Source organism: Tamandua tetradactyla, chromosome 1, assembly GCF_023851605.1.
Source record: "Tamandua tetradactyla isolate mTamTet1 chromosome 1, mTamTet1.pri, whole genome shotgun sequence".
NCBI lineage: Eukaryota > Metazoa > Chordata > Mammalia > Pilosa > Myrmecophagidae > Tamandua > Tamandua tetradactyla.
In genome coordinates this window covers 9,182,482-9,205,209 of record NC_135327.1, presented here as the reverse complement: position 1 = coordinate 9,205,209, position 22,728 = coordinate 9,182,482, and the positions used below count along the sequence as shown (strand labels likewise).

The following is a 22,728-nucleotide window of genomic DNA, read 5'->3' as shown; positions in this document are numbered from 1 at the left end:
AATAAGTTATGATATACTCAGGCAGCTGAAGCCTAGGCAGTTGTTGTGCCCAGAAAAGCCATGCCCTTTTTACTGGTCCCATCTTGAGGGTCAGCCAGGTTTCTTTTAATCCTGATTCAATATTGTGAGGTGGGAATTTTGACTGGATTGTTTCCATGGAGATGTGACTCACCCTGTTGTGGGTGGGACCTTTACATTGGGTTGTTTCCATGGAGATGTGACACACCCAATTGTGGGTGTGACCTTTTGATGAGATGGAGATGTGGCTACACCCATTCAAGGTAGGTCTTGATTAGTTTAACAGAGTCCTTTAAAAGAGGAAAACTTTTGGAGAAAGCTAGAGCAGACAAAGACAGAGACTTTCGGAGATGCAGAAAGAAAATGCCCCTGGGGAAGCTGTTTGAAACCAGATCCAAAGGACCAGCAGATGCCAGACACATGCCTTCCCAGACTAGCCTTTCTTGAGTCCAGGTATCTTTCCCTGGATGCCTTAGCTTGGACATTTTTATGGCCTCAGAACTGTAAACTTGTAACTTAATAAATTCCCTTTTTAAAAGCCATTCCATTTCAAGTACATTGCATTCTGACAACATTTAGCAAACTAAAACAGTTGTTCACAATTTAGAGTTCCAAATAACCAAAAATATGGGGATATATTTATGATAAATTGATAAGCAATAATGCAGGGCATAAAATACACTGTCACATATGTCATTATTTTGAATTATGTTTAAAAGATACAAATGTATAAATACGAATAGAAAAAAGATAAGCCAGAAGTATACCAATATACATTAATCACTTCTGTTCTTATGCATGGATTTTACCTCTTCTCTGTGCTTTTCCATTTTTCCCTAAGTTTTCCACAGAAAATATGCATTATTTATAGACTTAATTTTTACAAATAAAAAAGAAAAATCTTAAAAAATAACAAAGAAAGACAGAGAAGACTCGGTGGGAGAGACAAAGCTTTGACTGGGTGAGACCCACAATCTATGTTGAGAAAAAGCCTCCTCCCTCGTGCAGCCCTAGGAGTCTAAATTATGAGGACATTTTCCCCCTTAAATTAATTTGACAAAAATAACATTTGGTCTCATGTTTGTAGGAATACAAGAGTCCTCAGCTCCTGCAAGCATATATTAGAGAAAGCGCCTCAAAACGTCATTCCAGAATGTACTCTCAGGACTAGCAGTTGTCATGGCAATGTGTTAGCAAACAATTTTAGAAGTACTTGAAATTTTGCCTCCAACATTGATTAGTTAATGGCTATTGGAATAGTCTGACTCATCACTGCAAGTTCTGTGCCACCATCTCAGTAAAGTGGCTGCAAATGGTCCCCAACTTAGGAAGCTGTGCTCTAGGCTGCTACTATTACATGTCCAGTGCTGTTCAAGAAAAATGTAATCTGGGAAAAGTCTAAGCACAATCTCCCTGGACATGTATCTGATAAGCAGGGAAGGGGACAGGAAAAAGGCTGGGAGGGTGCTTGCTGCTGGGGAGGGAGCTGAGCCCTGCTTTAGTAGCATCCACTAACCCCTGCCATCAGCCTGCAGCACCAGTGCCATGGAAAACCACCCAACTGCCCTCCCAGGTTGCAGGTCCACTTTCCAGAAGACTTGGGCCAAATTCCTTTCTCTCTTATGAAGTCTTCCCCAAGGAGCCAGTTGCTTGCTTATCTGCCAAGAATCCACTTATGGACAAACAAGGAATGCTGGTTCCAATCCAAGTAGGGGTAAGACTCAGCCTGGGAGAGGAGAAGAGTCTTTGAGGTGGTGGTCACTGCTTCCTAAAAGCTGAAGGGTTATCATGGGGGATCCAAAGAGAAGTGGAACCCATATGGAGAGTGAGTTCCAGAAAACCGTTCTGCTCAGAATGATGGAGAAACCTCTCCCAGGTGGGGCCGGAATGGGCATTAGACAGGCGTCTGAAGGGGTGACAGAACAGGAGATAATGCAAGGACACCTCCCACATTGATGAGAATTAGCTAAGAGGACACAGTGCAGACCCTCAGGAAGTATTTGCTGAAGGACAGGCAGGGTTTCCTGCTAACTGGAAGCCAGGCATATACTCACAAGTCTTTAGTTGGTAGAGGTGGGCTGGTACACGTGAGCCACAGTCTCAGAATAAACAAAGTAAAGGTCATTTCCAGTGGTTTTCGCTTTAACTAGGCAGCACTAAAAAACTAACCTCTGTCAACATTTTTCCTGATTTTCCCATACAGCCTGAAAACCGGCGTCTGAGCCCACCCTAGCCTCTTCGTGCCTTGAAGCTAAATCTAAGGCCTGATATGAGCAAAAGTTCAACCTTCTAAGGGGTGAGTAAGCAGAGAGGCATAAACAAAGACCAGCAGCTCTGAGAACCCACTGGCCTAGGGCTGAGGGAAGGATGAGGCCGAGCTCCTGGGAAACAGAACACGGAGGCAGGAATCCAGGCCCAGGCCCAGAACCAAGGCTGGGTGTGCTCTGGCTCCTGGCCTAGGGGTAGCATCTCTGAGGGATGCATGTGCCTGGTCTGGGTAAAGGGCTGCCTGGCTGCAGCTCAGGTCACAGGGAAGGCCTCGGGACAAAGAGGCCAGGGGCCTGGACTGCTTAGATAGGGAAGCTCAGAAAATTAGGAGGAGGTAGTGAGTACCTGAGGGTCAGGTTGGGGGGAAAGGGGGTACAGAAAGAGGAGCCCTATGCTCCCCAACCTGGGCAGCCTGGGTGCAGCCTGGCCGGCAGCAGCCTGATAACTCAGGGGACTAACTCATCTTGCTTTCAGCACTGAAAGACTTGCACCCTGTGGCTGCTGGTTACCTTGTAGCCACCCCACACATTAGGCGGGACCCCTCTGTGCTCTCTGAGAAGGACCCTAAAGTCCTCTACTGCCCAAGACCCCTCAGGTTTTTTTGAAATGTCTCCTGCTACTTGGAGATGGCTGCGGTTAATCCAAAAAAAACGTAAAGAGTAAAAAATAAAAGGGCAAACAATAAACCTGGATTAGAGCAATATAGAAGCAAGTGTCCCATTGCTGCCTCATGCTCGTTGCCCTGTCATCCTTTCTTCTCACCCCTTCCAGCCTCTCCTACACATTGCACCTAAAAGGGCTCCTTCCAAACCCCAAATCTGACCACGCCTCCCCTGCTTGGACTCTCCCTGGGCTCCCTGCTGCTCTGAAGACAGACCCTAAGCCTTGGCTTGACCCCAAGACCTTCCCAGTTTGGCTGTACCCACCTCTCTGGCCTCATTCTTGCCTCTCAAGTTCCCAAATCTGCCAAGTTGACTCATATCTTCCAGGCCTTTGCATAGCCTGGCTCTTTGCCCCCTGAATGCCCTCTGCTCCCCTGGAGCCTTAGCCTCCTCTTTACCAACCTATTTGCCTACTCTGAGTCACCTGCACTTTCCCTTCCTTGTTGCCCGCTGATGGGACCAATCGCCCTTTTACTGGTCTCCCATAGAACTTGATCTCTCATTTTACTGAACTGCAAATTTATTTTTTTATATTTATATGCTGCCTCCCCTGACTCCCCCAAATTCCATGAACTCCTTGATAATAGTGAAAGGGTCTTATTTTCACTAAACTTTTCCAGCACTGAGCACAGTACAGGGTACAAAGTAGGTATAAAAAAGTGTTGGCTGGTCAACTGATTGATTGATTAACTACAACTTACCCCCCACCCCAACCCTTCCATGTGAAAATATATTTTCCTCAAAGTTTTGGCCATTACAAATGACAGGCAAGATACCTCTTTGAATTTCCAAATGCTTATCTCAAAGCTTTCAGTTTCATCTACCAGCTCATGCCACCAATGGGACATGTCTCAGCAATGATTCTGTCAAAGCACCCTTCTTTGTGCTGATTTACTTTAAAATGCAACACAGTGCCTTCAAGTTAGAAGAAGAATGCAGCCGCGTCTTCAGCCTGTCCTCAAACATCTATCACCAGCCGGCTGAGGAGATGTGACTGTCGTCTTTCCAACCTGACAAGATGATTTTTCTCAACCACAATGCAAGCCCAGTGAGCCGTACAATCATGGTGAATTCCCTATCAGCTCAACATCCTAGGCAATTTTTCAGAGCATATGATTCCATCTGAAAATAAGTGCAACAGTCTGGAACTCATTTTTCCCCAGTGCCTAACTTTTCAGCTTCCTGTAAATACCAGATGGCCTTCCAGGCAGTGACACACCTCGGAATTATCGAACGAGCATTGCTTATGACTCTGCTTGAGCAGTGTCAGAAGGTACTGGAAATTTACCCATCTTATCAATGGCACTGCTAACAGGGTCTCCGGCAATTTGCTGGGCCAGAAATTATGTCAACAACCAATGCCAATGCCTCAAAGTAAAGGGCGTGTGTGTCTCTGTGTGTCTTCTGAGTGCTGGGTATAGCTGCAGAAAGAAACGGGAAGGAGAATTCAACTCCTCTAACAAAGGAATATAGAGTTCAATGGACAAAGAAAAAAACAGACATGTACTAGTCATCTAATTCCACACAGCAAGTCCCTCCAAAACCTAGCTGCTTAAAACAACACACATGCACCATCTCACAGTTCCTCTGGCTCCGGAATCCAGGTATGGCTTAGTAGAGTCGCCCACCACAACGTCCCAAACGGCTGCAAGCAGGGTTATGGTCAGGCCCTAAGGTGGTTTCATCTGAGGCTTGACTAGGGAAGAATCTGCTTCCAAACTTGCTCCACGGTGCTTGGCAGGATTCACTGCCATGGGCCTCTTCTAGGAGAATCCCCACAGAAATGCCATCAGAGTGACTAAATGAGGGAGCTAGAGAAAGTGCCAGCAAGACAGAAGTCACATCCTTTGGTAACTTAATCTCAGAAGCATCACCCCGTTACCTTTCCATCTGCTAGTCTTTAGAAGGAAGTCACTAGGTCCATCCCACACTCGATGGGAGGGAATCACCCAAGAGCGTGAATACCAGGGACCCCCCCAAAAATACCATCAGAGCCTCTCACCTAAAGCCTGGCACATACGAGTATTTGGGAAACTTGTCCATTCGTTTTTCAACAACTATTTAATGAGTTCCTACTATGGTCCAAGCACTGTTCTAAGATCAGGGAATACAGGAATGAGTAAGACAGACACAAATCCCTGCCCTCATAGAGCTTATGTTCTAGTGGAAAGAGAAAGGCAGTAAACAAGACAACCAGAGTGTTGGGTGTTCTAACCACTATGGAGAAAAACAAAGCCAGGGAGGGAATGATGGGGTAGGAATGGGGAGTTCAAGTTGAAATAAATATCATGAAGGAAAGGCCCCAACGAGAAGGTGACATTTGGGCAAAATCAGGTGATGTTATCTGGGAGAAGAGTATTCCAGACAGCAGCTACAGGTACAAAGGGCTCAGAGGCAGGAGTATGAAGTTAAGGCTGGAGTGGAGTGAGAGAGAGAGGCTAGGAGAGGTAGTCAGGGAGTATCAGGCATGTAAATCAGGGAAGGCCTTGTTGGCCTTTGTAAGGTCTTCTTCAGGCTGAATGAGATGAGGAGCAATCACAGAGGGTTGGGACAAAGGAGTGACAAGAGTTGATGTATAGTTTAACCGGCCCCTCTGCCTTTGTGTGCAAAAGAGATTGCAGGGGGAGGGGCAGGGGCAGGCAGGGGCAGGCAGGAGGGTTTAGCAGGTGCCTTCTCCAATTCAGATGGGAACTGATGATGACTTAGCCCAGGTGGTAGCAGAGGAAACAAGGGTCACAGCCAATGAGTTGTTGATGGTTTCGATGGAGAGTATAACTAAAGAAAGAAATCAGAGCTAGCTTCTCTACTTCATCACAGCACTCTCTTATAAGAGCTGTTTTAAAAGGTCCCTGGCTCTTTTTAAAGCCGAAATCACAATATGGATAGGCCTTAAATTGCTGGCAGCATTTGAGAAAAGGAGCAAAGAAAAGCTCTGAAGAAGAAAGAGGTCAACAAGGACATTCAGCTGCTGTTACAGCTCTGGCTCTCTGCATTTTTCCATGTCAGTAATGGCCCTTCCCTTCTCCTGTCCTCTAGCCTATTTCTCATTAAATACTGTGTTGTCAGTAATGGCCCTTCCCTTCTCCTGTCCTCTAGCCTATTTCTCATTAAATACTGTGTTGTGCTGGGTATTTTCAGCCTCAGGCCCCTCCCCCCACGTTCACTAGAGAATGTTCCATTGTGTGATGAAAAGAGGTAAGGGGTTTCAGCATGTTTTTGGTTACATCCAAAGTCTACAGTCTCTCAATAGCCTCTTTGTTCTTTCTCTCAATAGTTCCTGTGTCTTAAGAAATTACAATTTTTCATTCTTTCTATTGCATTAGTTGAGAAAGACAAAAAAAAAAAGAAGCCAATTAAAAAATAAAGTTCTTAGACTTAAGAAAGGCATTTATAATAACTTCACAGGTCTAACCTGTACTTACTGCTGGCAGTTTAAACAGAAGGTTCCTTGAGAGGTGAGCCATAAAGAAGCCATTCAGTACTTGATCTCAGAAGGTGCTTTTATCAACTCACTTGCCCCCTGACCCATCTCTGGTTTCTGTGTAATCCATGGAAAGAGGCGATGTACCAACCAGCTCTTACATATTTGCATGGGTCAGACCTCTTATTAAATGAGTTCTCTCCAAATGGCAAGGCGTAGCATTCTCTGGTGGCACGTGCCTAAACATTTCATCCATTTCAATGGGATGTCAATTTCTGATGCCAGGCAAGGCAGCCTTCAAAGCAGAATGTGACTTTGAATAGATGCGACTTTTATTCCAGGTGTTCCCCATTGCCACACCATCCCTCTCAGCAATGTCTCTGCCAACATCAGCTCAGAATTTGGAAAACTGGAGCCGCCATTTCAGTTTAGCTGCGGGATGACACTTGTCTGTTCTCCTGCCTCCTTTTCTCATCCTCTCCCTTCCTTCTCGAGAGCAAGGCTTAGCTGGTTAACCTCTGTGCCCATAACATCTAGCTCAGTACCTGACACCCAGTGGGTGTTGAGACCATGTTTGTTTAATCAAATTTAACGAAATCCCCTGATTCATATTTCATTCATTCTTTAAATATTTACTCATACCTGCTATGTGCCGGCTTCTCTGCTACGAGTTGGGCCCTGGCAGTCATCCAGGCAGTATTCTAGCCTTCAAGGGGCTTACATTTTAGTGTGATACGAAGGCAATAAGCAAGTAAATGAACAGATTAAATCATTAACAAATAATAGCATTTCTTATAGAATAAGGCCCCTGAAATAAAATTTTAAAAACAGGGAAAAGGATAGAGAATGGTAGAGTGGTGGTTTGGGGAACGGAGATAATTCACCATACCATCATCTATCTATCCAACAAATAAGCACTGAATATTTTTTTATCCATTCAGTATTTATTAGATAGATGGAGGAAGGAAAAGTAAATTATCTGCCCCTCCCAATGCCAATGGGAGAGTCAGGGATTCTGGTGGCAAAGGATAAGAACAGACTAACATTTGTTGAGTGTCTGCTGTGTGCCAGGCCTTTAAAATATAATTGCCTAATTTAACCTTAAAAATATGAAATAGTCCCTACTTTTTAGTTCTACCAGTGAGAATACAGAGCCTCAAAGTCATTGAAAGAAACTTGCCCAAGATCACCTACCTAGAAAGTGGTGGGGCCGAGCTTTGGGTCTAGATCCCTTCTCTGTAAAATGCACACTGTGTGTGTTCACCTGTACCCACTCAGAACCTGAGGCATCATCTGGACACTGTGGGGGAAGCCGATGGTCAGCCTACAGTCTTTGATGTTGTCAAAGAGCTCACGAGCTCCTTGGGAAATAGGATGGTCTCAGTCAAAACCAAGGCAAGGAGGACAGGTGATTCAAGAGACATGAAAGTGATAGGTTAGAATGGCCAGGAAAGGAACATGAAAGGGTAATATGAGTCCATAAAGACAGGCTAGATCTGGAAATCAGAGATGGAGATAAAGGGGGAAGGAGAATGTTTACCCATACTTTCAAAGCCTCTATATTGTGTTAGGCATGGGAGAGTCACAAAAATATATGACTTTTTCCCTTAGGAGAAAGGACAAACTTGTGTCCTACCAATTTCCCTACTCCCAGTATCACTCATATCCATTCTGTCCTTTTGTTCCCCACTATTCCTGACCCAGTTTGATGGTTATAGCTTCTTAGGAGACTCTATGCTTCTTGTTTGTTTCCTCAATTCTGAGCCACAGGTCAATCTTTCTAAAAACCCTTTTGATGATGTCACTCCCCAGGGAAGTGGAAAAGAAAGCAATGTGATGTGAGTTCACAGGCTACTGTCATGTGTCCTTGGCCATGAACTTCTAGAGGGCAGGGACACAGCTGCTAGCAAAATGGGAACATCTTCCAAATGTAAAACAATGCTGAAGTCAGAGAATTTCACGTAGCTATAATGGAGAGTCTACCTGATATTGGCCATGAGATGCTCAAGGAGCACTGTCTTCAGTGATCCCTATGGCTGGAACATTAAAAGGCATGACCCATGAAGTGTCAGGTAGAGGCCAACACAGAGTAGCCCTTCTTTGGTACAAACTGCAGTTGAGAAGTCATTCTTCCCACAAAAAGTAGCAGAATACACCATTCTGCAATGGACAGAGGCAGGGGCAAAGGGCTGAGCCTGGGAGGAGGAAAGCTCAGTCAGTAGAACCTCTGCAGCCATGGTGAGCATGAAATGCAGGAGGAGCCACTTTTCTGCAAAATCAATTGATAGGGAACTGATTCCCAAAGGTATCATGAATATTTGCAGATGCTTAGTCCAAAGACATCCTACAAATATCAGTGGGTGTGTCATGTCAACACTGGCTGGTGAGGAACAAGCGTAGAAAGGGACATTCATCAAGGCAGAAGAAAAATAACAAGTGATCTATCTACCCACCCAGCCACTAGCCCCCCATGACCACCCCCGAAAAGAGCATGTACAAATGGATGGCAGAGCCCATGTGTGGAATTTATAGCTGGGGTGTGTACTTGGGCTTGAATTTCTTTTCTTCATGGAAGCCTTCTCTGAAAACCCCCATCCAAAAGAAGACTAGGCTAGGAACTCTACCCCATCCTCTTACTACACCATGGACTTGACTTTCATAGCCTTTAGCAGTTTTGGAATTGTCTAGATGTTTGTCTGAAGTGTGAAGCCTTCCACGGACTAAGGGTGAATTGAGAGCAGGACCCATGTCAGTCTTGTTTCCTTTCATATCCCCAGTATTCAGAGAAGAGCCGCTGAGGAGCAGGGTCGACGGGTATGATTGCTGGTTCGGATCTAGACAGCCAAAGTTCCAATGCTCCCTCAACTAGCTGTGGCCAGGTGATCTTTAGCATGTGGCCAACTCTTCCAAGCCTCAGTTCTTTTATCCCCAAGATACGGCTCTTCTCATCAGGGCTGAAGATCCCAGGAGTTATCACACACAGAATATTTAGGCATTTCCTGGCACAGAAGGAGTGCTCAGTAAATGTTTATCCTTGCCTTATTACTTTGGTCAAGGTTCCATAAATACTTGTTGCATGAATAAGGAAAGACTTACATTAATTGCATATTAAACTGTACACAGAAAGGCCTTGGCATCCACAAATCTTAATTTTTAGCACTTCCACTCTTCATAAGAAGGCCATGGCTTATTGTTACTTAAAGATTTTCTGTAGCATTGATGTCAATCATCTATTTATTTAAAACAGTTTGCTGAGAGAGGGTGCCTTCTGCCCACAACTTGGCCAACATTCCCATTCCAAAAAGATTCAGGTAGAAGCCCACTTGCCTGACTACTAAACAGGCTAAAGTTAGGAAAATGCCACAGTGTTGTGGAAGGTTTTCCCAAGAAGTCCCAAGACATTCGGCTTATAGGAGCCCAGGGCAATGAGCTCAGAGTCCACCAGCTACTAGAACTGCCCTGACTACCTGAAAGCCAGCCCTTTTTGGAATTAGCTTCTGGCTAGATATGAAAAGTTCAAATTCAAAATGTATGCCCAATGTCTAGAGCTGAGTAGACTGGAAGAGGACTGGCCAATGAGAAGCCCTGCCTACTGAAGACCCTGGAAGCTTACTCTTCCTCTCACAGGTGCCAGGCACTGGACACCAGTCTCTTTAAGGGACCCCTAACACTGAGTGTCTTCAGTTCTCTGGAATGATGCAAATCAGAAGAAAGAGGCTGTACAACCTCCAGTCTGGCATGAGTCTCACACTTTCTTTGCTCCTACACCTCCTACATTCCTTTCTTGCATAAAGCATCTGAAGCCATTTGCTACACCATATAGCATCCAATTCATCTCTTTCAACAAAGACTTCAACTCAATAAGCTTCCTTAAAATTAGGGACTAGTCATGAGCTGATCCCCATTCATTAGAGTCAACTCATGAGTACAGACAACTGTCCAAAAAGACAGAGAGGCTCTGTTTCTCTCAGTAACACCTTCCACACCCCTGTGTGCACTGCCCTCTCATTGAGTCATGAAAACATCTCAAAGTAAACATGGGAAAACAGGAGGCATCACAATTTAGAATCTTGGAGCTGGAGGTCCCAATAGGGCTTCTGCTGGAATGTCCATCTTCCCGAGCAAATAAGAAAAGTGCACATTCTGATGCTGCCTCCTCCTCTTTAACCCCATGACCACCTTTCCAGTCCGAGCCACCATCATCCCTCACCTGGTCAACTCCAAGAACCTGAAGTTCTTGCTCTTCTTGTGTCTGCTCATGAAGTGCTCCAATCCATTGTCCCTCACAACAGCGAACAGCTCTTCATAAAACATAAATCTGATCCCACCACTGCCCAGCATTAGCTTCTCTTTAAACTTAGAGTAAAACCCAAATTCCATGAAATGGCCTATAAGGCCCTGTGTGAAGACTATTGCCCTTTCTGTTCCCCTGTCCTTATCTTGCACCCCATTTCTCGCTATTCTCCAGCCTCACTGGTCTCCACTCAGTTCTTTGAACATGCTGAGCTCTTTCCCATCTTAGAGCTTTAAAATCCACTATGCCCTCCACCTGAAAGGCTCTTCTCTTCCCCACTCTCCACCTGACCAGCTCCTTCTCCCCTCTTAGATCTCAGCTTAAATACCACCACCTCAGAGAATCCTTTTCCAGACACCTTTAATTTAGGTCCATACTCTGCTATTCTCTGCCTTACAGACTTGCTTGTTTTCTGTAGCGTACTTACTATAATGTGCAATTATATTTGTCTTTGATGTTTCATTTTATCTCATGAAAGCAGGGAATATGCTTATCTAGGCACTGTTTATTCTCTGTGCGTGGCCCATAGTAGGTGCTCAATAAACTCATGAAAGCACAAAGGAGCCCATGCTACCATTTACAGATGACCTGAATATTCAGCAGCACAGACTGTGGGCCTGGCATTGTCAGAGGCGCTTTATGTAGATATACTATTTATATTTAAATGATTACGTCCATAAATCCTCTAAGCCTCATGGAAGCCTGTGGGATAGGCATTATCACCGTTACACAGATGAGAAAACTCATCACCTGGCTAGAAGATGACAAATGTTTAACTTTTGCCACCACCAAACCCTACTGATGGATGCTCCACCACAGAGACCAAACGAGGATGTCCACGCACCCTCCCAGCAGGATACAAAAGGGGTGGCATGGGTGAAACGGGGCTCGTTGTCTTTACTCCTGTGTCTGCCAGGACCATGAACACCATGGCCTCCCCCACCCACACGGACATCAGAGCCCAAGGAGAGTCCCCTGCTGGCCACCACGTCGCCTCCTGCTGAGTGGCAGGAGCGCCCCCTCTCCCCTACTTGCTTTATATCCTGCAGAAGTCCAGCTACTGGGGAGGATTTAATCCTGTCTGCCAGGGCATCTGCTGCCTCTCCCGGGACTAATCTGCCATGAAGCAGATGCAAAGCTTCGTTTATCACTTCCAATGAAACATGAAAGAGACAAAGCCCCAGCGGACGCTCCTGCTTCCAGCGTCCAACAAGACAAGGCAGGGGCCTCTCGGTAGGGGCCTCCAGGGTACCCGCCCGCCTGAGGGAGGGTCTCTGCCCTCCGCGAGGCCAAAGTGGGCCCAGAGCTGTGTGGCCTTGACACGGCCAGCTGGGCCGCAGAGCTAGTCATTTTCTGTTTGTTTTTGAATTGAGGTACATTTCGTATAACATAAAGTTAACCATTTGAAGTGAAGAATTCGGTGGCATTTGGTGCATTTAAATGGTGTCACTTCCATTTAGTTCCAAAATATTTCCATCATCCCCAAAGGAAACCCACACCCATTAGCAGTCACTTGCCATCCTCTCCTGCCCACCCCACCCCACCCCCAGCCCCTGGCAGTGGCTTTCTGTCTCTATGGATTTACTATTGTGGACATTCCCTGTAAAAGGAATCATACAATCATGACGTTCTGTACCTGGCTTCTTCCACTTAGCCTAATGCTTTTGAGGTTCATCCACAGTGTGGCAGGTCCACCCACAGCAAGTCCATCAGGGTTTTGGCCACTTACAGTTAGGGACGGCACAGCCTCGGGTGAAGGCCAGAGAAGGCCCAGCTGATGACCAAAATCATCACAGTCTTCCCAGACTGACGAAGAGATAGGGAAATCAAACCCACATTCACCTGGAAACTCTCCATGTGCAGGAGGGGGACAGCCCCGCCAGGGGAACACCCCCCACCACTGCGGCACCCTGGCAGGGGACTCAGGAGGCAGCAGGGTCTGTGTTTAGACCAAACTCATTAGGGACACCAGAGCCCAGCTCAGCCCAGCCCCGGGAGCCACGATACTCATGAAGAGTAAGGACAAGCATTAATATGTATGCATTTGTATATTTTTGCTGAAGAAAACAAAACCAAACAATCCCAATAACCAAGCCACCCCTTGTGTTTCAACTACAGGAACAGCAGATTGTGGCCGCCCCACTTCAGCATTAGCAGAGGACTTTACATACATGATACAGGGTCAAAATGCCGGCCCTTCTCTAGACAGAGGCCCACAATGAGTGGTGACTATAACCACAACCACTGAATTCTCAGGCAAAAATCCATCTCAGAAGCAAACACCGAATATCATCTAGCAGGAACATCAGAATCATTTATGGCATATACTTGCATAATTCTTGCCCCAAATCTTCCTTCCTTTCTTCACCCAACAGCATGGACACACCCCTCTTGTCAAAAACAGCAGGACTGGAAGCACAGTTTCTCAACCTCAGCACTGTTGACCCTTGAGCTGGGCCATTCTTTGTTGGGAGGGGCAGTCCTGTGGGTCGTAGAACATTTAGCAGCATCCCTGGGCTCTACCCACTAGATGTCAATCACAGAACCACCCGCCCACACCATACACACAGTTGTGACAGCTAAAAACGTCTCTAGACTTTACCAGATGTTGCAGAGGGGGCAAGGGGAGCTTCACCCCAGTTTGAGAAGCCCTGATTTAGAGTCTCGTAAAGAGAGCAGCTGCCAAGAGGTTGCCCACCAGGGTTGCCACAGATTTGTAGGTATGGGATCTTGTGCGGAGTTTCCAAAATTAGGTTAATTACAATAAACTCCCAATTATCCAGGGGCCAATTATCCACATTATCCCAGAGCCCACCCCCACACTGTTTTCCTCTCAATTCACCGTTCACAGGCCCATGGCACACGGGGAGAAGGATTTAGAATCAAGAATGCTGACCCACAACTCGGGGTTAAATTATTTTGTTGTTCCAGACTGGAGACACTTCAAGTGCTCAACTGCATTTGCCTTACATCTTATGACTTCAATGCTGTCCACCCTTCCTCCAAGCCCTGGAAGCAGAGGTCCCAATGGGTGGGGATGAAGGACTCTTTCCTCTCCTCTCTGGGTGGCTGGAGTTGTCTCCTCTTCTCTTTGGGGTTGGAAAAAATGGTCACTCTCCCATTCCCTCTCTCCCTTTCCAGGCCAGTCTGTATCTCCTTCAGGTAGATAGATAATAGAGAGATCCTCTCTGGGAAACCAGAGATACGATATCACAATATCTGGGAGGGCAGCAGAATAATTAACACATACACAGAAGGGACAGCCCCACTACCATATTAAAAAAAGGAATTAAAATATTTCCCTCAATGTCTCCCACTCCAGCCATCACTCTTTCTCTCCTCCCCTTGACAGCCAACCTTCTTGCCACAATCATCCTTGCTTACATTTTCTACCATCTCACCTTCCACTCACTCTCCAACCCAGAGCTCCCCTGAAACATGGCCAAGGTCACTGACGAATGTCTACCTTGTCACTGCATCTAATGATCATCTCTTCATCCTGATGTAGAATATAAGATCCATGAGGGCAGGGAGTTTTTTCTGTTTTGTTCACTGCTGTATCCCCAGTACTAGAACAATGCCTGGTACGTTATAGATATTCCACATATATTTGTTGAATGAATGAATAAGTGAATGAATGAATGAGTGAGTTCCACTTGACTTCTTTGAGCCATTTCTAATACCAACCACTCCCTCCCTCCTGAAATGCATCCTTCTCTTGGCTTCCAGAAAGCTGCATGCCACTGGCTTTTCTCCCACCTCCCCTAGGACTCATCTCAGCCTCCTTAACGTGTCTACTTCCCTTGCCCATCCAACAGATGCTTCTCAGAGCCAGCCCTTGGCCCTCCTCCCTTCCCACTCAGCAGCCCTTAATTCCTGGACCATCTCATTTATTTTCTTGGCCTTAGTTACTACCTGGAGAGGACAGCACTGTTTGGGCTGCTCTGCATCCATTTGTCTCTCAGAACATCTGGATTGTCCTTGGGAACTGTCCCCCACACCACCCCCAGCCTCAAGTGTGAGCACAGCTGGCCCATCATAGCCTCTTATGTCTGTGGCCAGAGTGAATGGCTAGGAGAGGTCATCTAATCCTATATAGGCCAATGTGACTCCCACTCAGGCTGTCATTGAGTGACTGGTGATGAGGGGTTCTCTTTCTTCTCCACAGAGCTCAGAGTCACAGGTTGTGGCCACCTTGTCTCCCTGAGGGGAAAGCATGCCTAGGAATTCAGCCAGCTGGCAAAAAAAAAAGCAAGGTAAGGAGATAAGAGACCATATGCTGATAACTTCATATGAGCCCCTAGATCCAGCTAGGCTTGAAGAACCCAAATCCAGAGCTTTTCAGTTAAATGACCCAATAAATTCCCCTTTTGCTTTTGCCAGTTTGGATAAGAGTCTGTCAGGTACAACCAAAAAGCCCAGCTACAGACAATGACTGAGATATCTATCTCTCCATGCCAGCTTCAACTCTAAGCCTCAGACCCACCTGTCCAACTCTCCATGGATATTTTTATAACCTCTGCCACATGCACATGCTGCAGGGAACACAAGCCCTGCACATAAATCTGGCCTGATTTGCCACATGCCCCAACCATCCCCACCTTCCCTCTCCCCACCGTTCAGATGGGAACTCATCAATACACCCCATTCCAATGCACCCAACAACAACCCATTCCAATGCACCCCATTCCCAGAAACAAAACTTGGGCTGCTTCAGTGGGGAAGCTTCTCTCCAAGGTATCTCTCATCAATTCCTTCCTCTTGTACATTCAAGCACACTATTCCCCTGTTGAGAGGTGGGAACTTTTCCTCCCCTCTCCTTATACCTAGTCTGGCCTTAGCTATCTGGTTTTCCAATAGAATGCAAGGATAGGGAAGCTCTGGGACTTCCGAGGCCGAGTCGTGGCATGCCTCACAGCTCCCACTGCCACGGAAGGAGTCTAAGTACCCTAAGAAGATCATGCCGTGTGGAAGCACAAGCTGGCCACGTGATGAAGCCTTGGAGAGGGAGAGCGCGTGGAGTCAACTAGCCCCCATGGTCCTGGTTATCCCAGCCCAAGCGCTAGGAATGTGAGCAAAAGAGCCATTCTTGGACATTCCAGCAGATGCCTTGTGGCAAAGAACCAAGGTTCCAGATTTATGGTCCCATTTGAACTATGCCAGCCATCTTTGGCCTCTGAGCAACCACTGCTGGGACCCCAAACATGGAGCAGGGACAAACCTTCCCTCTGTGTCTGGCCAGAATTCCCAAACCACAGAATTGTGGACATCTCAAATGGTTATTGGGCTCTGCTACTAGGTTTTGGAGTAGTCTGCTATAAGGAAAGATCACTGAAGCACCCAGGCATTGCTCCTCTCTGCCATACCATCCCCGAGACCCATCCAACACCAGGCACTTAATCTACAGTAGCCCTGGCCAGAAAAATCTCTCTTGTAGAACTGAGAGGAAGTTATCTATTTGCCTGTCTTTGTCCTTTACCATGTCATGGACTCCTCCAGGGCTCGGTCCAGTGTGTGGTGCTAAAATATAAGTACAGATCTGATGAACAGCTGAATGAAAGAAAGGAAGAAGGGCTACGCGCTGCTGTCCTCTTTGTGAATGCTGTGCCAGCCCTAGAACTGACAGTGTCTTGGGGGGCTCCATGGAAGGAAAGAAGCGCTGCAAGTGTTATTAGAATAATAGTGACAGGTTCCAAGGCTGGTAATCATTACCCTTCCCCAGGAGAGCTAGTTAGCTAGCAAAGAAGAAAGCCCCTCCCCGGGGTTGGGAATGTCAGTGCCCTGACGGCACTTGGCTTCAAACTGAACTCCCCACGCCATCTCCCAGAGCTGATCTGTCTATAAAATGGGTGGTTTCTATAGAAACCGAAGCACTGTAGTAAAGTGAAGGGAAATCGTACATTCTGTCAACGTACAGAGATCAATCCCGTTCTTATACAGGGCCAGGACTCTTTCACGCTTTATTTTTGAGCATCTCGACTTTCATTTCCATCCCAGCCATCTCATCTCATATTTATGAGGCTCCTGCACTGGTAATCTCGTCCCTTCCTGCCTAGCTGCCGCTGTTAACTAGGACCACAGGCAGAAGTATGGGGAAGCAGCGTGGAATTCCCGGCATTCCCTTGGGGTGCCAACAGGTCCGAACCCCCACTTCAGAGGCAGAACTGGAATCCCCGTTATCCTGGGTGGCACCCAGCCTGGTGGACAGGAGCCCCGTAGATAAGGCTCTGCAAATCTCCGACGAGACATTATAAAAATTTGCTCTGTAATCGGGTACTTGTTTGACATGCCCACACCTTAGCTTTAGACTGTCTCCAAGCTCTTAAATATTAATATGTCTGCAATCTCTGTTTTGCACCCCAAAGTGCAAGTAGCTTTCTAACAGGCAAGGAATCAGCACTTAGCTTATATGGGAATTATTCCATGCTGCCTCTGATCATCTATGGAGAAAATCAGAAAAGGTTGTATTTTAATATTTTAGATGAAGGCCCATGTCTTGAGACATGGTAACTCAAGAAAAATGCCTGCTTTTATTTTAATTCACTCTTAGAATAAGAAACAATATGATGTTTTTTCTTCATCAAAGCGCACGTTTATAATACATATCTGAAATCTGACCTAATGTCATTAAATGTGTTTTCCCCTTGTCCTGGTTCACTAAATGGTTGTTTGGAGTATAGGGCTGAATGGATGGATGGATCAGGGGGTGAATCATGGATGAATGAGGAGATAAATGATGGACAGATGGGGATGGATGATGGATAGATGCTGGATGAGCGAACCACTTCTACCAGGATGATTTTTCCAAAATGCAAATAGAATCATCCAGCCATTTATTCATTCACAAATATTTCTGAGCATCTGCTCCACGCCAGGCACAATGCTCAGCACTGGAGATCCAGCAGTGGATAGATGAGAGAAGGTCCCAGTCCTCGAGGAGCTAAGATTTCAGCATCTTTGAAATAGGGAATGGATTGAAAAGACGCAAGAGTGGGTGCAGGGAATGGAGTGAACAGTCTGTCCCTGTGGCCCAGGTGGGCACTGATGGTGACTTGCTCTAGAATAATGGCAGTGGATACACGGAGGCAAAAATAGATTTGAGAGCTACCAGCAGGCCTTGATGACTGATTGAAACACACAGCCCTGAGTCTAAATCTCAGTTCAACCACTTACGCACTGTGTGAGCCTCAATCTCCTTGGCTGTAACTTGTGGATAATTGCACCTATCTCCCCGAGTTGCTATGGAGGATAAATGAAATGAAGTACGTGAAAGAGGCAGGCTTGGGTTCTGGCCAAGAAAACATTTTAACATGAGAAACCTCCATTTTAGTGGAAGGCATCCACTAATCTCCGGTTCTAGTCCCCAGACTATGAGCCATGGGGAATACTAGAAGCTGTCAGGGTGAGAGTCAGCAGAAGGTCAAGAGAGGAACTCAAAGTGGAGAACAGCAGGGTCATCTGGTCACCCCGTGTCCAGCCCGTACTCCTTCTCCTCTCTCAGGGCTTGAAGCAGCTTCCTGCCACAAACCTGTGCCATACCATGTCTGAGTCCACACATCATGCCAACCTCATTTACAAATAAACTGTCGCAGAAGCCTGGGCCCCGTCCACCCTACATGGGCAAATCACCAAAACAGAACCTCCAAGGAGGTCAGAATCTTAAGGCTGCATGAACCAAGGAGCTCAGTGCTTGCCCCGCTCTATCAGAACAATTACACCCCCTTTTGTGTAGCCACAAAGCACAAAGAGAACAAAAATAAAATAGGTAGGCAGAACTCTAAGCTGAATAGTTCAGGAGAAAAAAGCAGGGTCACTGGCCAGCCAGATTGCCTGGTTTAAATCCCAACTCTGCTGCTGATTAGCTGTGTCCCCCTGGACAAACTGCTTAGTAATTATGTACCTCAGTTTCCTTACCTGTCAATTGGGGATAATACATTTCTACCTCTAGAATTTTGATAAGTAAGGTGTTAAATACATAATGAGCTTGGAACAGTGTCTGGTAGGTAGTAAATGGTTTATAAGTATTTGCTCTGGATGTATCATTATTGAGTGTCCTACCCTGACTACCTCACTAAGTGATTAAATGCACACTTCCAATTGGACCAGGTGACAATCCTAAGCACTCATTACAGAGCACAGGATTTGGAATTAGACCTGCCAGGAACTTTCGGCATGATGCTGGGCAGACACTGAACCTCTCTAATGCTCTCTCATCTCACCTTCCAAATGGGTATCAAAGCACTAACAGCGGACACTTGATGAACAAGAAGGTGAGGTTTTTTTATGTGTGTGTTTTAAAAAAACTCTTGAGCTGGATAAATAGTCCCTCTATAGACACAGCTCTGAACCCAGCAAAGCTATTCCCTGCCACTGAACTGCCATTTCAAGTCCCCTACAGCTCAGGCCTGGAATGGATCTCTTCTCTACCAGCTTCTTTTCTCTTTTCAACACCATTCCTGCCTTGTCAAATCTGCAAAGACGACCAGTCCAAGCCAACACAGTTCAAACAATCCAGAGGAGAAAGAAAGACAGTCTGAGCATAGACAGAAAGAAAACAAATCCAAACCAAATGGCAGTTCCCTCAGATAGGAGGATTCTGGAAGTCAGCAGAGGGGCCAGGCAGCTTTGAAGGCAGAGGGAGCTGCACAGAGCTGCACTTTGCAGATGGACTCCACTCCACCCAAGTTCTCAGCTAGCAAGCACACAGTAAAACAGACTTGACCTCCTCCCCTGTGATGGTAAGAAGAAAGAGGCTCAGAGATGTTCAGAAACCTATCTAAGGTCACACAGCTCGGTATTAGAAGAGCTGGGATTCAGAAGCAGGTCTCACTCCACGTGCCTTTACCATGACACCTGCTGCCATCCCCAGGTGGAGCCTGCAGCAAAGCACAGGTGAGACTGCAATTAAAGCACATTCTATTATTTACTGGGAGCAGCATTCAAAGATCTCCACTCCTAAAGGAAGTGGCTTCTCACCTCCGCTTGCAGTTAACCACTTTGGAATACAGTCTAGCACATTCTCAAAAGAAACTGCAGGTGCAGGACTCAGAGGAGTCCTGTATCTGAGGCTCCCCAGCCTATGGAGAAGCTGAGTCTTCTGCTTATGCAAAGGGAGCTACGCTTTTATTCCTTCACAGATATGTTTAAGCACCTACTATGTGCCAGCCACAATGTTAAGCACTGAAGATTCAGCAGTGGATTTAGAGATTAAGGTCCCAACCAGTGAATATTTCAATATTTGGGGAGTAGGGAATGAATTGAAAGGAAACAAGAGTGGGTACAGAGGAGGGAGAGGAGGGACAACTTCTTACCCTTTGGACAAAGCCAGTCTAGAGCAGGGTTTCTCACCCTTGGCACTGCTGACACTTGGGGCAGAGGAATTCTCTGCTGTGTGTGTGTGGAGAGGGGTCCTGTGCACTGCAGGATGTTTAGTGGCATCCCTGGGTCCTACCTACTGGATGCCACTGGCATTCCACCCTTAACTGTAAAGACCAAAATTATCTCCAGAGTTGACCAATGCCCAGGGAGGTGGGGGGCAGGGCAAAACTGGCCTGGAGGGACATGTCGCATTCTGAGAGAATGTGCAAGTGGGCCTGAGGGGTGCCGCAGAGGCAGGAAGGCTGCCATGTCCTCTTGGAAGGATGCTGGACAAGATGGGGTCGCCAGGGACGAGCAATGCCTTCAGCACCGCGCGCTCCCAGCTCCTTCCTGTCAGGCTTGATTGATCTCCAAGGGGCCAACTCAGTGGCTCCACCTCCCTAGAGGCCGAGGCATGGCCTAGATTCCAGGTTACTGATTTCCCAGCAGAACCAGAACCTCTCGAGCAGACAAGAATTTCATCTTAACTGGTCAGCACATTCTTCCCTGGAGAGAACTCTTGGGAAGCAGAGTCGTGGTGAGATCGATGTTGGTGAGCAGACCTGGAAGGAGGAATCGCTGGAAGACTTGATGGTGCTTGTTCCTGGGCTGAATTTTCCTCCTGGAGTACAGGAGGGGAGCCAGCATCCTGGCACATTATACTGATTTCTGTATCTTCTATTATTAAATTATAATCAAATTAAGCAGATAATCAAAAAGTATTGGCAAAGTCCCCTGAGGGAGGGGAGAAAGACTAGAATTGTTAAGGCTTACCATCAGGGAATCCCTTGATACTTTGTTAAACTTTAGGGACAAAAGGTAATCCCTAATCAACAGGCTGTGCCCTCGATCGTGAGGCTTACTCTTAGGAAGCTTATGTAGGTAGCAGAGAAGCTTAGACTACCTATAGGCATGCCTAAGAGTTACTTCTGGAGGACCTCTGTTGTTGCTCAGACGTGGCCTCAGACTATCTAAGCCCAAATCTGCAAGAGAAATCATTGCCCTCACTCCTACATGGGACATGACATCCAGGGGGGAAAGTCTCCCTGGTGACATGGGAGATGACTCCCAGGGATGAATCTAGACCTGGCACCACGGGATCAACAATTCCATCCTGACCAAAAGGGGGAAAAGAAGTGTAACTAATAGAGTATCAGTGGCAGAGAGTTCAGACAGAGTCGAGAGGCTACTCTGGAGGTCCCTCTTACTCAAGCTTCAGGTAGACCTTGCTACCTATCATAACCTGCCAACCCCCAACCTGGACCTTTCCAGCCAATCCTAAAGAACACCTAGGGCAATATATAAGATTCCAGAAGGGTTCCAGGCACTAGAGAAACTTTCCAGAAACCTACAACCTCTGGATGGGTCCCTGGTCCAAATAAGTCCTGAAACCTAGCCCAGACTCTCCAGAACATCAGACAGTTTCATCTCCTACCCCATATTAGTGGCAGGCCCTTCCAATAGCAAAAATTTAGAATTGCCATAGTCCAAACAACCCCAAAGAGAGGTATGGAAAGATCAAAGGTGATGGTGGAATTATACATAGAAGATAGGATTTAACCAATGAATATGAATGCTGAAAGATTAAATTGATATCTCTTTTAGTTTCCGGTATTTTAGAGCAGCTAGAAGTAAAAGCCTAAAATTGTGAAATTGGAACCCATGTCAAAGTCTGAAATATGTTCTACAACTAATTGTGATGCTGTTCTTTGAAGTTTATAGCTTTTTTGTATATATGTTATTCATAGGAAAAGAAGTTGATTGTAATGATAAAACATTATTTAAGCCCTCTAGCCTCCTATACTCTGGAGCAGCTAGAAGGAAAAATCTGAGAGGATCATATGGTAGCCCATGACAAACTCTGGGATCTGTCCTGTAACCACTTGTTGAAGAGTGCTTTGAAAACTATGGCTTTTTTATTTCTTTGCTTTGTACATATGTTATATTATACAACAAAAAAAAGTTAGAACCTAATGATACACGCAACAGTTTGCCTATCAGGCAACTCTTCCAGCCTGTGAGCGCCTCAAAAGTGGGGGGGAGGGGGGTGCTACATCGCCTCCACCTGTGCAGCACAGCGCTGCAGGGGAGATGCACAGGCAGCATCTGTGTTTGCTTCTTTTACCTTTTGCTGTCACCTTCTTGAAAGAAAGGATGTGCAAGGCAGTTAGGAAGACAAAAGGCAAAAGAGATTTCTGACCACAGAAGGAAAATGCAATAGGTCCATAGAAGTTATCACATCTCCCATGGAGAGCAAGATACCCAGGCTTCAAATGATGACAGCTAGCCACTTTTTTCTGGATCAGCTTTGTCTAAGGAGGTCTCCTTGGAATCTCGATATTGGAAGTGGAAAGCGGAGGAGGAGAGGAAGGGAGGGGAGTGGAGGAGGAAGAGGAGGGAGGGGAAGGAGAAGAGGTATGAGGTATGAGGAGGAAGGCGTGAAGAAGAGAAGGGGAGGAAAGGGGAGGAGAGGGAAACGGACAACACACAAGCTTCTTCTCTCTGGACCACTTGCGTTTAGGAAGCGATGCATGCCCTCACCCCTCTCAGCCATTCCCAACACGTGCTGCCAGATCAGTATAAATCACATTAACGATCATCATTAACATTTATCGAGCTTTTACTGTGTACCAGACGCTTTTCTACATGCCTACTGTATTAACACCGCTAATCCTTACCACAGCCCTGAGAGGCACAGAGGCATTGAA

The 22,728-nt window shown here is 46.3% G+C and overlaps 1 protein-coding gene and 1 long non-coding RNA gene across 11 annotated transcripts in view; one reads left to right on the top strand and one right to left on the bottom strand.

Moving 5' to 3' along the window:
- PTPRT (protein tyrosine phosphatase receptor type T) overlaps positions 1-22,728 on the bottom strand; it is a 1,205,819-nt gene that overhangs the window by 872,332 nt on the left and 310,759 nt on the right. The window lies entirely within an intron of this gene.
- On the top strand, positions 232-14,919 carry LOC143683464 (uncharacterized). The gene is made up of 3 exons (XR_013175440.1): positions 232-281; positions 2,222-2,314; positions 14,832-14,919. It is a non-coding gene; the product is annotated as an uncharacterized LOC143683464 (long non-coding RNA).